Below are 16403 nucleotides of genomic sequence, written 5' to 3'. Positions count from 1 at the left end.
TTGATATGGTCCCCTGAACATACTTGCTACTAAACTGGAAGAATATGGGTTTGATGGATTGACTGTTAGCTGGACAAAAGAATTGCCTAGATGGAAACATCCAAAGAGTTTTAGTCAATGGCTTAAGGTCCAAGTGGAAACCCATAAGGAGTGGTATCCCTCAAAGGTCTGTGCTGGGACCTATACTAATAATATCTTTATTAAAGACCTGGAGGGTGAGATTGAGTACACCCTAAGCTACTTTGCTGATGACACCAAGCTGAGTGGTGCAGTTGGTATGCCAGTGGGAGGGAATACCATCCAGAGAGACCTGGAGAGATTTGAGAGGTGGTCCCATGTCAACCTCCTCAAGTTCGACAAGAAGAAGTGCAAGGTGCTGAACCTGGGTCAGCGAAATTCCAAATATCAATATAGATTGGGGAATGAATGGATTGAGAGCATCCCTGCTGAGAAGGACATGGGGATATTGGTGTTTGAAGATTGAATATCAGCTTGCAGCCCAGAAAGCCAATCATATCCTGGGCTCCATGAAAAGACAAGAACCCAGCAGGTCGAAGAAGGTTATTCCCCTCTTTGAATCTGCTCTCTTGAGACCCCACCTGCAGCACTGCATCCAATTCTGGGGCCCCCAGTACAAGAAAGACACAGACCTGTTAGAGTGGCTACAGTGGAGAGCAATGATCATAGGGCTAAAATAGAAAGGCTGAGAGAGTTGGGCTTGTTTAACCTGGAGTAGGGAAGGCTCCAGAGAGACCATATTGCTGACTTTCAGTACTTCAAGGGGGCTTATAAGACAAAGTTTTTTTATCAGGGTCTGTAGTGACAGGACAAGGGGTCATGCTTTTGAAATGAAAGTGCCTAGATTTAGACTGGATATAAGGAAGAAAGTTTGCAGGATGAGAGTAGTGCACCACTGGAACAGGTTTCCCAGAGAAGTTATGGATGCCCTGTCATTGGAAGTGATCGAAGTCAGGTTGGAAAGGGCTTTCAGCAACCTCATGTACTGAGAGATGCTCCTGCCCATGGCAGGGGCATTGGACTAGATGATCTTAGAGTCTTTGATTCAATAACTCTATGACTCTATGATTCTATGATCTTTTTGCTGCTTTAAACTTCACAGAGTTCAAAGCTTCTCCTTGCTTTATGTATTCTAATGGTGCCTTTAGTCAACTCCCAAACTGTGCATTTATGTAAACTTTTATGTCTACTGGCTGAAATCAAATGCTCATAAGACTATCCCTTGTGGGAGGTGAACTTCATCGGACACAGCCTGGACCTAGCATACACTTGAGCAGTGTGTTTGATTGATTATTAAGCTTTATCATACCTCAGTTTGCTTGCAATTAGGAATCATTTTTCTCTACCTGTGTGCAGCCTGTTCTCTAAGGAAAGCAGGAGGGAGTTGGGGCAAAGGAGCTACAAGGTGCAACTGCAGACATCAGTGGAGAAGTCTGATGTCAGGAGAAGGGATGCAAGTCCTAAGGGGCCAGTGAGAGAAATGGTGTGGCTGGGAGGTGAAGCAAGTGGAAGGTGGAGCAAGGTGGAGCAAGGTTGTCCATACAGGATCAGACTTCTCCTACCTGTCCAGACCTCCTTAAAAGACACTCAAGGATTTCTGTGTCTTAATAAGCCCCAAGGTGTAGTTTCTGCAAAGTCCAATGAACTTCAACTCCTGAGAGGAGACTAATGAGATCCCTCTGTAAACCAAAGTCAGAAGTCAAACCCCAAAGTTTTTCAAAGCAATGATTGGTCTCGTTGAGAGCCATTACTGACTGTAATGGTTTTACCTTGCTAGGCAGCTGTACTCCATCACATCCACAAGGATATATGCAATGATAATTTAATTAAAGGAAAAATAATTGTTAAGGGAAAATTATTATTAAGGGAGAATAAAATAATTTAACTAAAGGGAAAAGGAAAGCGGGGGGGGGGGGGGGGGGGGGGGGGGGAAGAACACAAGCAAAGGCCATGTGGAAGCACAGAGAAAAAGGAATGAAATTTCCCACCAAGGAGTGATGCTTGACCACGTTCATGAAGCAGGGCCTCAATCTGATTGCTCATCTGATTGCTGATGTAGTTGCCAAGCCACTCGCCATAATATTTGAAAACTCATGGCAGTCAGGCAAAGTTCCCTATGATTTGATGTGTTGGCTTTACTCAGGTGGGCAGCCAAGCTCTATCACAACCACTCTCTCTCTTCTCCTCAAAGGGAAAGGGGAAGAAGAAAGTATGCTGGGAAAAAAATAAAATAAAATAAATAAAATAAATAAAATAAAATAAAATAAAATAATAAAAAAGTCACTGTCTTGGTGACGTCCCCTCCCCACCTCTTACCCACTCCCAGCCAGCTGGCTCCTGGGGGGTTGGAGGGAGTCCTGGTGCTGTGCTGGTATTGAACAGATGTAGACAAAACACTGGTGTGATATCAGTGCTGTTTTAGCTACAAGTGTAGAGCACAACATAGTATGGGCTGCTGCAGGGAAAGTTAACTCCATCCCAGCCAGACCCAGAACATTGACAAGGACCCATGGACTCCTTAGCGCAGGTAATTTGAGGCCATGATTACAGGTAGGGCAAGGCACTGGGCAGGTGGCTCTGAGGCTGAGAAAATCCTGGCTTTGTTTCATCAAGCAGAAAGGCCAAGCCCTGCTGCCAGCCCTGAGCAGAGGGCTCCTGTCCTCACGTGGGGCTCCAGGCCCTTCTTTAGGCAGTGGGGTATGCAGTACCAAGTGAAAGACAGTGGTGTGACACTTCTTGGCCTCACTCAGGGGGTGCAAAGAGGAGATGAGGTCCCAATGCTAAGAGGGCAATATGTCTCCTCCTAGGCCTTGGTGGCAGAGAGAACTGACACAGCCAAGGGGACAAGACCTTGGTTTTCTTGGCTAAGTCTGGCCTTGCCAGTGCCCTTGTTTATCTCCACCACCAGCTGTCCTGTGCTGTCCCACACCTGGCCCCATTTCCCTCTTGGCTGCAAACACCCATCTTGCTTTTCCACCTTGCTCTGTCTTTGGTATTTCTGTGCCTTCACTGATGTCTCTACACTCCATAGTTTTTCTCCCACATGCTGTTTCCAACTACCAAGAAAAGCTCCATCATCTTGGAAACTACCCTTCACACAGACATCTTAACCCATTAGCCTTTTGTTGCCTGTCATCTGACTAGACAGAAGGAACCTCACCATGATCTTCCAAGCCATGTGGCCTTCCTGCTGGGCTTTCAGCTCCTCAGATGGACATGACCAAGCTACATTCCTGCTGCTCTCCACTCTTGTACTGAGGCGAAAGAGACTTGACAATCCACAGCCAAGAGCACTTCTGCATGGGCCTATCAGGTACTTGGGCAGAGGGCATCACACAAGCACCTTGCCAGCCAGGTGCCTTCTGCTGGCCTGTGAGAGATGCTGGGAGATGTGAGCCTAAAAGCCCATCTGCCAGCCAGGAGGCAAGGGTTGACCTGGCAGCTGCTTCACAAAGATGGGACCTCCCAGTCCTTTGCCTAGCCATGCTCCTGCTGCTGGCCTATCAGCTCCAGAGGCAGAAGTGACCTCACAGTCCCCGCCAAAGCCATTTGCTTACTACTGGATTTGGAGTTTCTAAGGCACCATTGACATCTTATAAGAATATGCCCACCTGACACCCTCTTTGTGGCCTAGCAAAAAAACACATAAAAGCAAGGTCATTGTCATCATCCAAGGCCATGCATCTGCTGATGGCCTTTCAGCTTGTCAATGGGCAGGAGATGTTAGGTACTCTGTTAGGTACTAGGGCAGGAGTCATCTCGTAATTAATATTCAAGCCACCCGCATGTCAGTAGCTTATTCATTTCTTCTTCACAGCTGAAATACACACACGTACCAGCCATGTGCCTGAAGGTGGCCTATCAGGCCCTGACACCCACCTGCATAGCCATGGGCCTCCTGCTGCCTCCTGAGATCCTGAGGCACAGCTGACCTCAGCAGAGCATCCCCACCCATCTCATCCTTGAGTCCTGTGGCCTGACCAGGTCCGTGTCACATCGCGTGCTTCTTCCAAGACCAAGCGACTGCTCAAGGCTCTCCCAAACCCTGCCCAGCCTCATGGAGCCAAACTGCCTCAGTTAGGTGACTAGAGTGCAGGAATGAGAGATTTGAGTATTATGTGTTCAGTTTAGGTCATAGGGATTAGATCTTGCTTTCCAGAGTTAGGGATTGTGCAGAGGCTTAGGGGGAAGCTTTGGTGTTCTGCTTCAGGTACTTTTTATTTTCCCAGTGAATACTGCAGAACCATCAGCCTTACCTGAACCATTGTCACTTCTTCAAAAGCTTTCCTTTCTGTTAGACAAGACCCTCTTCTCTCCCCCAGATCTCCTAGCTTTATTCTCCCAGATTTCCCCTGACCTCCACAAATGTGTCACCCTGTTGGGGGCAGCTTTCTGATGGCCTTTATGACCTCAGAGGCTCTGCCTCCCTGCTGTTGGCCAGCCAGCTGCTGGGACAGAAGTGACCTCACAGCCAGCATCCACAGGGCTACAAGGAGCTGTTGTGCTCAGGAGGCCTCTTCCCAGCCCCCCCAGGAGCAGTGAGTGCAGGGGATGGCCTGCACAATCCCTCAGGTACTCTGCCTGCCAACCAGCTCATGCTGCAGAAGGCCTACCACACATCCTGACTCACATTTCCTCTGTGAGATCTTCAGCTCCTCCAGGGCATCCTGGAAGAATTAGACACGTCTGTGTGGAAAACTGAATCAATCCCTGAATGAGCATTTTAGGGAAAAGTTGAGAATGAGGCAGATTATTATTGTAACTATTGTAAGAGCTGAATATTTCATCATTACTGGCATTGTTTCAGTCATGTGGTTTCCCAGGGGATATTGTCCTCAAAGGGAAGTGACTTTGAGACACTGTCTGTCTCACTTCATGGCACCCCTAGGGAACAGCCTAGGGCACTTATGCTCACTTGGGTTCATCTCACCACTCCCATACTGAGTGCAGTCTTATATGGACAAGGCAAACATGTACTTTTGACAGTCGTTCTGTGTCCCTCGGTGGAGGAACAAACCATCTGTGTGAGTTGGGCCAAGAGCCCAGTGCTGGGAATGGGTTGGGAGGGGCTGCTCTGGGACCATTGCCTTGGGGCAGCATCTTCCAGGGCATCCAGAGAACAAGGACCCAGCCCAGTCCCTGCTCTGCTGGTCCTCCCTGTCTCGCCCAGGAGGCCAGCCCAGACTAGCCCCTCCCCAGCTCTCCGCATCTCCCTGTCCCCTCCCCAGCCCAGCAGGCTGGTCTGGCCCCAAAGCAGCAAATGGAGAAGTGGAGGGCAGTGGCAGTGTCCCTGCTGCTGCTGCCATCTGCAGGAGATTCCTCTCCCCCAGACAGCCTGCAGCCCCCCAGGCCAGCCGCGCTCCCCAGCACAGCACAGCACCACACTGCTGGCCCTGGGGCTCCTCAGGCAGCACCACTGCACACACACAGCACCCTGCTCTGCTCCCGGGACACCCCATGTCCCACACAGCCTTGGCCCAGGCCACCATGTCTGGGCTGGCCTGAGCAGCCATTCCTGCAGCCCCTGCCCATGCTGCCCACAGCCCCCGAGCTGGCGGTGCTGCTCTGCAGAGCGAGGGGGCTGTGGTGCACGGGGCCGTGGGGGCACTCTGCAGGGACGTGCTGGTCAGGCTGGGAAGGCAGAGCCAGCTGGTGGGGGGCACTGCCACTGACTGCCTCCCACACAAGTGGTTCTTTGGCCATGGCGGTTGCGCACAGATAGCCGGCCTTCTTCAGAGTCAGAGACTCATGGAATAGCCCGAGCTGGAAGGGACCCACAAGGATCATTGAGTCCCACTCATTGCCAATGTCAGGATATGTTTTGGGGTGATTCACTGTATTCAGTCTATGAAATTTCACCAGAGGTATAACAAGCAATTCAGCAGACAGCCTTCCCTATGCCTGCTGTGTTCCCTGGAGTTGCAGAGCTCTCCTTTGCCTGTTCCATCCCAGATCTTGCACTTTGTTTCTGTGTGGCTCCACCTGGGACATGCTCGTGCTCTATGGGCTCCACTTGCTACTGACTCCCTGGCACGCACTGTCCCTGCTGAGCGCTTGGGCTCTCCTGGCTGCTCCCGCTTCCCTCCAGACAGATGCCTGCCTGCCATCAGCCCTCTTGCATGTTGTGGACAGAGGCAGGTGAATTCACCATCTCTGAGGGTATTGGCCATGAACAGGGAACAATCACAGGTGCACCCTGGTAGTGCTGCTGTGCCAGGACACGTCTCCCCTCCACCTCTGCACACAGCCGAGTGCCCCTGCAGCTCCACCACAGGTCTCCGAGGAAGGATCTCGGGCAAGCAAGTCCCTGCAGGATCATTTTGTTTATTTAAAGATGAACAGAGCATGGCTACTTGTTTACACGAGACTGGTAGGTACTGAAAAGGAAGGGGATAAAAAACATTTCTTTGTGGACAACACTTTCACAAGCAAATCTAAGAAAAACACACACACAAACACAGACCATCATCTGTAACTAGTTACATTATAAATGATATGCAGAAGAAGAAATTCAGTTTTTTGCTTCTGAAAAACATTCAGTCATCACTTTCCACACTGCATCCTTGAGCTCCTGGTTCCTCATGCTATAGATGAGAGCATTCACTTCTGAAGGCACCACCAAGTACTGAACTGTCAGAAAAAGATTCAGAGGTGAGGAGAACATGGAGGGGTCTTCAGGTAGGCAAATGTGGCAGTGCTGATGAACTGGGAGACCACGGCCAGGTGAGGGAGGCACGTGGAAAAGGCTTTGTGCCGGCCCTGCTCTGAGGGGATCCTCAGCACAGCCCTCAAGATCTGCACATAGGAGAGCACAAGGAAAACAAAACACCCAGATGCTAAAACAGCACTAACAAAAAGAAGCCCAACTTCTCTGAGGTAGGCATCTGAGCAGGAGAGCTTGAGAATCTGGGGAATTTCACAGAAGAACTGGTTCAGGGCATTGTCGTGGCAGAGGGGAAGGGAAAATATATTGGCAGTGTGCAGCATGGCATTGAGAAAGCCACTGCCCCAGGCAGCTGCTGCCATTTTGACACAAGTCCTGCCACCTATGAGGGTACTGTAATGTAGGGGTTTGCAGATGGCAACATAGAGGTCATAGGTCATGATGGTGAGACAATAAAATTCTGCTGAAAGTTAAAAGACTAACAGAAAGGCTTGCATAGCACGTCCATGGCAGGAGATGGCCCTGGCGTCCCACAGGGAATTGGCCATGGCTTTGGGGACAGTGGTGGTAATAGTGCCCAGGTCGAGGAGGGCGAGGTTGAGGAGAAAGAAGTACATGGGGGTGTGGAGGCGGTGGTTGCAGGCTACCGCGGTAAGGATGAGGCCGTTGCCCAGGAGGGCAGCCAGGTAGATGCCCAGGAAAAGCCTGAAGTGCAGGAGCTGCAGCTTGCGTGTGTCTGCGAATGGCAGGAGGAGGAACTCAGTGGGGAAGCTGCTGTTGAACGTTTGCTGCCTCAGGGCATGGTTGCCTGTCAATGTGTTTGCTCAGAGAGGTCTGCCTATCTTGTGACTGTCTTTTCCTCCATGGGCAGCTGTGGGCACGTGGACCTGGTCTAGGAGAAAAAGAAAGTGACAAGAGAGGAGAGCTCCACTACTATCCCCGACTCTCTTCTTAGCAGGAAAGTGAAATCAGAGACTCCAGAGAGTGCCTTCCCTTCAGGTAGCCCATGCCTTGGTCTTCCCTTTCAAGAACCTACCCCAGAGATGTCCTGGGGGTGCTGTGGAGCTGTGACCAGCCTACCCCAGGCAACAGCATCTAGGCACCAGCAGGACCCTGCCCTGCCCTGCTGGGAGGGTCCTTCCACCACAGCTTCTCCCCGCAGTGCCCTGGGCAGCTCCCCGGGCAGGCTGAGTGCTGAGCCTGGCAGGTGGCAGAGGCCCTGCCCCGGCACACAGCCCCTAGGGCACAGCAGGGGCCCTGCTCTGCACCACAGCCCTGGACACCCCTGCCTGCACCCCGGCTGCACAGCCTGCAGCTGGCCCCAGGAGAAGGAACCCTCAAGTTCTGTCCTTCTGACAGCTTTGGCAGGTAATCATTTATCCAGGTAATACCACCGTACTCCACACTAGAGAAGCCAGGACAGACACTGTGACATGTCCTATCAGCCATGGGATATGGCAGATTTAGAAGACTCCTGGGGGACACTCATCTACTGTACCCTTCTGCCAGAGACTTACCCTGTTCAGGGCTGGGAAGATTTCTCCCGCAGTGAGCTCTCAGCAGCCCCCCTCCACACTGCCTTTAACATCTCCCTCCCTTCTCCCAGCCGCCCTTGTCCCCTGCAGGCAGTGCCCCCAGCCCTGCTGCGCTGTGCAGAGGAGCTGCTCCTGGGCAGAGCTGTCTCTCTGCAGCGCTGCCCGCTTGCCAGGAGCTCCCCTTGGGCCCAGGAGCCCGGCCCAGCTCAGCAGCAGGGGGAGTTCTTGACAAGTCCCTGGGCCTCCAGGGGAATGGACTTTGAAACTGACTGAAGCAGTCACTGTTCTTCCTTCTCTCAGCTGGGGATGGACGCCTATTTGCAGTGGTGTCTTTTCCCCTAATTCAAAAAATAAAAAACAAAAAAAAAGATGTGGACATGAGAATCATCTTTCCCTACCCCATTCTACATAGGATTCCCACAGACTGACAGGGTAATGGCTTTAAACTAAAAGAGGGTAGATTTAGATTCTTTAGTTCTTAGAACTTTGAGTTAGATTCACCCACAGTTCTGCTCCAAAGATGGATGAGAGCCTTACAGCGACAGGTGGGAGACTGCCTGGCTGGGCTGCAGCTCTGCAGAAAAAAATCTCAGGTGGTTCTTAGCTTTCATTGGACAAAAAAGACAAAACCAATGATGTCCTGGGCTGAACAAGCAGGAGCACAGCCAGTGGAAGTGTTCATCCACCTCTGCACAGGACAGTTTCTGCTTGAGGGAGCTGCAGTTCACAACTGTGATGTCTCCAGGCCCACATATGGAGGCTTGGATAAATAACCAAATTTATGTGAATCATTCAGTTTGGGTGATTTAGTCCAACCCCTTAAATTTGGCAAGATGAATTGCATTCCTGGCAAAGATCATGCATAAACCAAAGGGCCTCCCCTCCAGGTGCCCACCTTTGGCCTAGGCATGGTCAGCACCCTCTGGGTGCTGAGTGCGGAAGGACTCTAATGATACAGCTATGCCCTGGGCCTCTGTGTATCAGCTGAGGTCTGTCTCTTAGAGGGCCTTGGCGTTGTCACACTGTATATAATAAAAAGATTTGGCTAGCTCATAAACAAGGATGATAGGAGGAAAGTGTTAGCAGGTAAAGTCAGTGCTTAACAGCAAAAAAGATAGTGTGAGAAATGGAAAAAAAAAAAAAAAAGAGGCTTCTGTTGAAACATGGCAGCTCATTAGCTCATTTATGTTTGTTTGTTTGTTTGTTTTTCCCAACAAAGAGTGACTAGCAGGAATGAAAGTAATGAACCTTAGGACATCATCATGAAGAAAATGGGCATTGTACTATTGCTTTTATTATTGGTGTTTGCACTAGTTCTAAAACTTCCTGGAGAACATATCAGTGTTTTCTCTGTACCAAAGGTTAGCTTGCTTAGCTCCTGATTGGACTATGTCACATCTGTCCAATCTTCATTACTCCCAGATCTATTTAGCTATGAAATATTAATGTGCCAATATAAACATGTCCTTGAGACACTGTTTGACCATTGGAAGTGTTGGGATGAAATGTATTTTTGGAAATAACTGAATAAATCTATATTTACATAGAAGGAGAGAAAGTGTCCATGTCCCTGGACTATGAAACATTTTATGAGAATTACTAGACAACCCTCAAAAATCTGAAAATGAAGACTTATAAAGTTACTTAACACCAATTTTTTGGCATGTTTCCTCCTTTGCCTAACATCTTCATTCAGGGCTTGATTCAGTTGCCCACCCAGAGACAACCACTGCCCTCCTTGGGCAGCTGGATTCACCATCTGGAATGTGGAAATGTGACCTAGGACCTGTGGGAGCCTTTCTGGAGCAAGAGTTGGTGCACAGTCATGGCAGGCCAAGGCATCTCAGTTGAGACACCTGATATCTGTCTATTGACTCAAAAGGGAATTCTGGACAATTCCACCAAATATTTCCAGTGTTAGAGGAAAGCTCTCATCCCTGCCTTCAGCTGAAGTGGAGTCACTTGCAATTTTCCATGCAGGGAATGAAAAATGAGTAGGTCTAGATGGTGCAGAGCCTACTTGAAGAAGTGTGGTGGTCTCACAAAGACAGCTAGCTAAATTCCACCGCACCACTTTCTCACTCCCCCTCCCCTCAGAGGAATAGGGGGAGAAAATACAATTAAAAAGGGCTAGGTGTTATCTCAATAAAAGTGTTGAGATAAGGACAAGAAAAGTGATCACCAATTAACATCATAGGCAAAACAGACTCAGCATAGGGAGATTAATATGATTTATTGCCTAACAGACTAGAACAGTGAGTCTAACAGACTAGAACACTGAGAAACTAAAAGTGAACTAAAACCACCTAACTCCCCACCCCCCACACACCCCAATCCACCCTCTTCAGCCTCCTCTCCCTGCATGATGCAGGGGATCAGGGAATGGGGGTTGCAGTCAATCCAGAACACTTCATCATCTGGCTCTCCTTCATGGTCACTCTCTGCCTCTGGACCAGTGTGGGGTCCCTCCCACACGCTGCCATCCTTCCTGAGCTGATCTGATGTGAGCTTCCACAGGTGTTCCAGAACTGCTCCAACATGGGTCCATACCATGGGGTCCATCCATCAGGAGAGGACTGCTGCAGCATCGGTTCCCAACAGCTGGCAGCTCCTGCCAGATCACCTACTCCTGCATGATCACCTACTCCTCTCCAAGGGCTGCAGCTGTGACCTGGAATCTACTCCTGAGGGGACTCTCCATAGGCCACAGCCTCCTTCAGGCCAGATCCACCTGTTCCACCATGGCCTCCTCCATGGGTTGCAGTGTGGAGATCTGCTCCACTATGATACACCATGGGCTGCAGAGGAACAGTTACCTGCCTGCCCTCAGTGACAAGGCAAAATCCCACTGTAACCTAGCTGAGTGAGCAGCCACGGGTGCTGTTAACAGGGTCCATTGAGACTCTAAGGGGCAGGGAGAGGACGAACCAGGTCCAGGATCCACCCAGGTGATCCCATCAAGAGCATCATTAAACAACAGAGAGAGCAGACTGAGGCTGAGAGAAGACTGAGGTACTCAACAACTTCTTTGTCTCAGTCTTCATTGGCAGTTGTCCTTTCCTAATTGAAATTGGCAGATTGAACTGTATCCTGAAACTGAAGCAGGAGAAAAGTTTTTGAGAGGTAGGATAGGTGCTGTGCTGGGCCTCTTCTCACCAAAAAGGAAGGGCTGGTGGGGAATGTGAAGCTCAAGGGCAGCCTTGGCTGAAGTGACCATAAATTGGTGGAGTTCAAGATCCTTAGGGCAGCAAGGAGGGAGCACAGCAAGCTTGCTAGCCTGGGCTTCAGGAGAGCAGAATTGGGCCTCTGCAGGGACCTGCTTGGTAGAATACCATGGGACAAAGCCCTGCAGGGAAGAAAGGCCAAGGAAATCTGATTAATCTTCAAGGATCACCTCCTCTAAGCTCATGAGTAATGCATCCCAATAAAGAGGAAGTCAGTCCACCTGCATGGATGAACAAGGAGCTCCTGGCCAAACTCATGCAGAAAAAGGAGGCCTACAGAGGAAGCAAGGAGAGAGAGCCTAGGAAGAATACATAGAAATCATCTGAGCAGCCAGGGATCAAGTTAGGGAAGCCAAAGCCCTTTTAGAATTAAATTTGGCCAGGGACATCAAGGGCAATAAGAAAGAGTTCTATAGGTACATCGGTGATAAAAGAAAGACTAGGGAAATTGTGGGGCATCTCTGGAAGGAAACGGGAGACCTGATCACTTGGGATATGGAGAAGGCTGAGGCACTTAATGACTATTTTGCCTCAGTTGTAACCAACAAGAGCTCCAGCCACATGGTCTGTGCCCAGGAAGGCAAAGGCAGGGACTGGAAGAATGATGGACTGCCCACTGTAGGAGAATATCAGGTTCAAGACCAGCTAATGAACCTAAAAGTGCACAAGTCCATGGGTCCTGATTAGGTGCATCTATTGGTCCTGAGGAAATTGGCAAACAAAGTTGGTAAGCTACTATCCATCATATCTGAGAAGTTGTGGCAGTTTGGTGAAGTTCCCACTGACCGGAAGAGAAAAAAAATAACTCCCATTCATAAAAAGGGAAAAAAGGAAACCTGGGGAACTACAGCCCAGCCAGTCTCACCTCTGTGCCTGGCAAGATCATGGAGCAGATCCTCCTGGAAACTATGCTAGGGAACATGGAAAATATGGAGGTGACTGGTGACAGCCAACATGGCTTCACTAAAGGCAGATCGTGCCTGACGAATCTGGTGGCCTTCTATGACAGGTTTACAACACTGATGGATAGGGGAAGAGCAACTGATATCCTCTATCTGGACTTGTGCAAAGCATTTGACACTGTCCCCCATGATATCTTAGTCTCTAAACTGGAGAGACATAGATATGGTGGATGGACTACTCAGAGGGTAAGGAATTGGCTGGATGATCGCACTCAAAGAGTCACGGTCAATGGCTCAATGTCCAAGTGGAGATAAGTAACAATTGCTGCTCCTCAGGGGTCAGTATTGGGACCAGCACTCCTTAACATCTTTGTTGGTGACACAGACAGTGGGATCAAGTGCACCCTCAGCACGTTTGCCGATGGCACCAAGCTGTGTGCTGTGGCTGACACTCGGGAGGGTAGGGATGCCATCCAAAAGGACCTTGACAGGCTTTAGAGGCGGGTCTGTGCAAACCTCATGGAGTTCAACAAGGCCAGGTGCAAAGTCCTACATCTGGGCTGGGGCAATCCTAAGTACAAATACAGGCTGAGTGGAGACTGGATTGCCAACAGGCCTGAGGAGAAGGACCTGGGGATGTTGGTGGATGAGAAGATCAACATGAGCTGGCAACATGCGCCTGCAGCCCAGAAAGCCAACCGTACCCTGGGCTGCATCAAAAGCAGCATGGCCAGCAGGTTGAGGAAGGTGATTCTCCCCCTCTGCTCTGCTCTCATGAGACCACACCTGTAGTACTCTGATCAGCTCTGTGGTCCCCAGCACAAGAAGGACATGGACCTATTAGAACGAATGCAGAAGAGGGCCACAAAGATGATCAAGGGGCTGGAGCACCTCTCCTATGAAAGGAGGCTGGGAGAATTGGGGTTGTTCAGCCTGTAGAAGAGAAGGCTCTGGGGAGACCTCATAGCTGTTTTTCTGTACCTAAAAAGGGCCTACAATAAAGCTCAGCGTGGGCTCTGTATCTGATAATGTCATGATAGGACAAGAGGGAATGGCTTTAAACTTAAAAAGGGTAGATTTAGATTAGATATTCAGAAGAAATTCTTTACTCTGAGGGTGGTGAGGCACTGGAACAGGTTGCCCAGAGAAGTGGTGGATGCCCCATCCCTGGAAGTGTTTAAGGCCAAGTTGGGTACAGTGTGGCAAGGGGCTGGAATTAGATGATCTTTCAAATCCCTTCCAACCCAAACCATTCTATGAGAGTCTGCCCACCTCTTCCTTCGTTATATTCTCAAGAATCTCTCACAGGGAAGGATTCCTGGATGCATCATAGGAACCCAAGCACGCCACCTCCGAGCAGCTGTGTAGGAGTGGGGGTTGCCTCAGTTTCAGTTGATTGACCCCACCTTCTTCATCCTTAAAAATATCAAATTGCAATCTGGTGGTGGTGGAGTAGTTAATTTAGAGTGGGGTCGATATGATTGAAACCTTTAGAGCAAAATTCCTGCTGCTTAGATGTATGAACCTGATATCTCTGTCTCTGTGGTGGTGGAGGTGAGGGCTCTGAATGTTATCTCAGTCCCTTGCCCTGTGGTTACCCCCCTTCACCACTTAATGCAGCCACTCCAGTTGCCTTTAACTCTTAAATTACCCAGGATGGTGGAGGGTGAAATTATGCAGGACTGCTCTGAAATTACTACCTGGCTCATCCTCCGTCCCTGAGTTTTTGCTGTTATGAAAGGCAGCTTCTCTCAGGATCCCTAGAAGGGTCCCAGATCCTTAAAAAGACATTCTTATGTTCCCTTGGCTCACAGTCACATACGAGCTACCTGGACACATGGACCTTTTCTGCCACAGACCATTATACTGGCTGACCATGAGTTACTTCGTCCAGCCTCTTCTTATCTACAAGGAGAATGGTATGGATTTGTCCTATGAAAGGGGCACAAGAGATTTCCACAAGGTACATTATTTGCAGAGTTAAGTGATGTGATGCTTTTTTCCCCTCCCATAGATCACAGATTTACACTTTACTACTCAGTTCTACTGCTCAGCTCCATCGAGTTTGAAAGCCATGTAAGATAACACTGATCTTCTGTAACTATGCATTAGCCTTTTCTACCAAATTCTTCACAAATTTGACAAGTCCAATTTGTAGAGAATCCATCCTTAGCCTGATTCTCTCAGGTTACTTCAAGCTCTATGGCCAATATAACTTATCGATTTCATAGTTGGAAGTGATCTATTACCAACAGGACATTTTGGAAATACTTTGGTAAGTATTTCTTTTCATCACCCAAAGTACAAATTCCAGTTTTTAGGCCTGAACCAATCATTTCAAGCCATTTCAGTTAAAGCAGGAATTCACTAACACAGGTCCCATTTAGGTGCCCATATAGTGTTCTAAAGGTTTCTTGGAAATTTATCACTGTGGGCTTCTTAGCAAATGATCAGGCCCCCATCACATACACACAGTCTTGACCAGATCCTGACAACTACACCAGACAACTACACAGAAGGAGAACCAAAGAAAACATAGGTCTGCTACTAGATGGGGAGGGTCTCCTCACAGACAATGACATAGGCAAAGCAGAGACGTTTAATGCCTTCTTTGCTTCTGTCTTCAATGCTGATGATGGGCTTTGGGACCCAGGGTACCCTGAGCTGGAGGACCATGACGGTGGGAATGACAAACTCCCAACCGACCCTGAACGTGTGCAGGATTTGCTGCTCCACCTGGATCCATACAAGTCCATGGGTCCGGATGGGATTCATCCCAGGGTGCTTAAAGAGCTGGCAGAAGTCATTGCGGGACCTCTCTCAATTATTTTTCAACGATCTTGGGAATCTGGAGAGGTCCCATTGGACTGGAAGCTGGCAAATATTGTGCCAATTTTCAAGAAGGGTAAGAAAGAAGACCCTAGCAATTTCAGGCCTGTCAGTCTCACGTCAGTGCCTGGTAAAATTATGGAGAGGATGATTCTTGAAGTTACTGAAGCGCACCTGGGGGACAATGCAGTCATTGGTCCCAGCCAACATGGGTTCATGAGGGGTAGGTCCTGCCTAACAAATTTGATTTCCTTTTATGGTAAGATCACCCATCTAGTCGATCAAGGGAAACCAGCTGATGTGATCTTTTTGGACTTCAGCAAAGCTTTTGACACGGTTTCCCAGAGGATCCTACTGGACAAAATGTCCAGCATACAACTAAACAAAAACATCATACGATGGGTGAGCAATTGGCTGACAGGCAGGGCTCAAAGGGTTGTGGTAAATGGGTCCACATCTGGCTGGCGGATGGTCACTAATGGGGTCCCTCAAGTCTCCATTTTAGGGCCAGTCCTCTTCAATGTTTTTATAAACTATTTGGATGTAGGACTAGAAGGTGTTCTGAGCAAATCTGCCGACGACACTAAACTTGGAGGAGTTGTGGACTCGGATGAGGGTGGAAAGGCCTTGCAGAGAGATCTGGACAGATTGGAGAGCTGGGCGATCACCAACCACATGAAGTTTAACAAAAGCAAGTGCCGGGTCCTGCACCTGGGATGGGACAACGCTGGCTATACGTACAGACTGGGCAATGAGATGCTGGAGAGCAGCCCTGCAGAGAGGGTTCTGGGGTTGTGGTTGACAGCAAGTTGAATATGAGCCAGCAGTGTGCCCTGGCAGCCAGGAGGGCCAACCGTATCCTGGGGTGCATCAAGCACAGCATTGCTAGTCAGTCAAGGGAAGTGACTGTCCCGCTCTATTCTGCTCTGGTGCAGCCTCACCTCGAGTACTGTGTGCAGTTCTGGGCACCACAGTACAAAAAGGACATTAAACTGTTGGAGAGTGTCCAGAGGAGGGCGATGAAGATGGTGAAGGGCCTAGAGGAGAAGACATATGAGGAGCGGCTGAGGTCACTGGGCCTGTTCAGCCTGGAGAAGAGGAGGCTGAGGGGGGACCTCATCACAGTCTACAACTTCCTCGCGAGAGGGAGTGGAGAGGCAGGTGATCTATTCTCTGTTATCACCAGTGACAGGACCTGTGGGAATGGTGTGAAGCTGAGGCAGGGGAAGTT

The 16403-nt window shown here is 49.4% G+C and overlaps 1 long non-coding RNA gene across 1 annotated transcript in view; it reads right to left on the bottom strand.

The window, feature by feature from the left end:
• Positions 1–6331: 6331 nt before the first annotated feature.
• LOC121062511 overlaps positions 6332–16403 on the bottom strand; it is a 35841-nt gene continuing 25769 nt past the window's right edge. Inside the window, exon 6 of the long non-coding RNA XR_005815584.1 lies at positions 6332–6813. This is a non-coding gene — a long non-coding RNA (uncharacterized LOC121062511). The remainder of the gene's footprint in view (positions 6814–16403) is intronic.

This window comes from Cygnus olor, chromosome 31, assembly GCF_009769625.2.
Source record: "Cygnus olor isolate bCygOlo1 chromosome 31, bCygOlo1.pri.v2, whole genome shotgun sequence".
Classification (NCBI taxonomy): domain Eukaryota; kingdom Metazoa; phylum Chordata; class Aves; order Anseriformes; family Anatidae; genus Cygnus; species Cygnus olor.
The sequence above is the reverse complement of the archived record's forward strand: the minus strand, read 5'-3'. Positions and strand labels throughout refer to the sequence as shown.